This window comes from Sinocyclocheilus grahami, unplaced genomic scaffold (assembly GCF_001515645.1).
Source record: "Sinocyclocheilus grahami isolate Dianchi unplaced genomic scaffold, SAMN03320097.WGS_v1.1 scaffold89.1, whole genome shotgun sequence".
Taxonomy (NCBI): domain Eukaryota; kingdom Metazoa; phylum Chordata; class Actinopteri; order Cypriniformes; family Cyprinidae; genus Sinocyclocheilus; species Sinocyclocheilus grahami.
The window spans coordinates 170,482-170,794 of NW_015505268.1; the positions used below are offsets into that span (position 1 = coordinate 170,482).

The window sequence follows — 313 nt, forward strand, 5'->3', positions numbered from 1 at the left end:
CAAAGTCTTGATTTTGTTTTGGGGGTGTACTAGAACAGGCTCTCATACTAGTTTGTTCGAAAAACACATTATTTTTCAAATATTTTACATTATTACAACACCTCTCTCCCCAGTCTGGCATGAACAGCTCGAATAGTTCCTGTATCAAATGAAGGCCTGCCTTCTGAAATACGAAATGTGCTGTGATTGGTTAGCTGGGCCAGTGTGTGTTGTGATTGGTTGGCTGGGCCAGTGTGTGTTGTGATTGGCAGCACTCGGCGCCTGGTCAGGAAATGTCATGCCCCTTACCATAGCCGCCTGCGAGCTTCAGTGT

The 313-nt window shown here is 45.7% G+C and overlaps 1 protein-coding gene across 1 annotated transcript in view; it reads right to left on the reverse strand.

Moving 5' to 3' along the window:
* Positions 1-313, reverse strand: part of LOC107587095 (protein FAM193B-like) — a 16,125-nt gene that overhangs the window by 9,196 nt on the left and 6,616 nt on the right. The window lies entirely within an intron of this gene.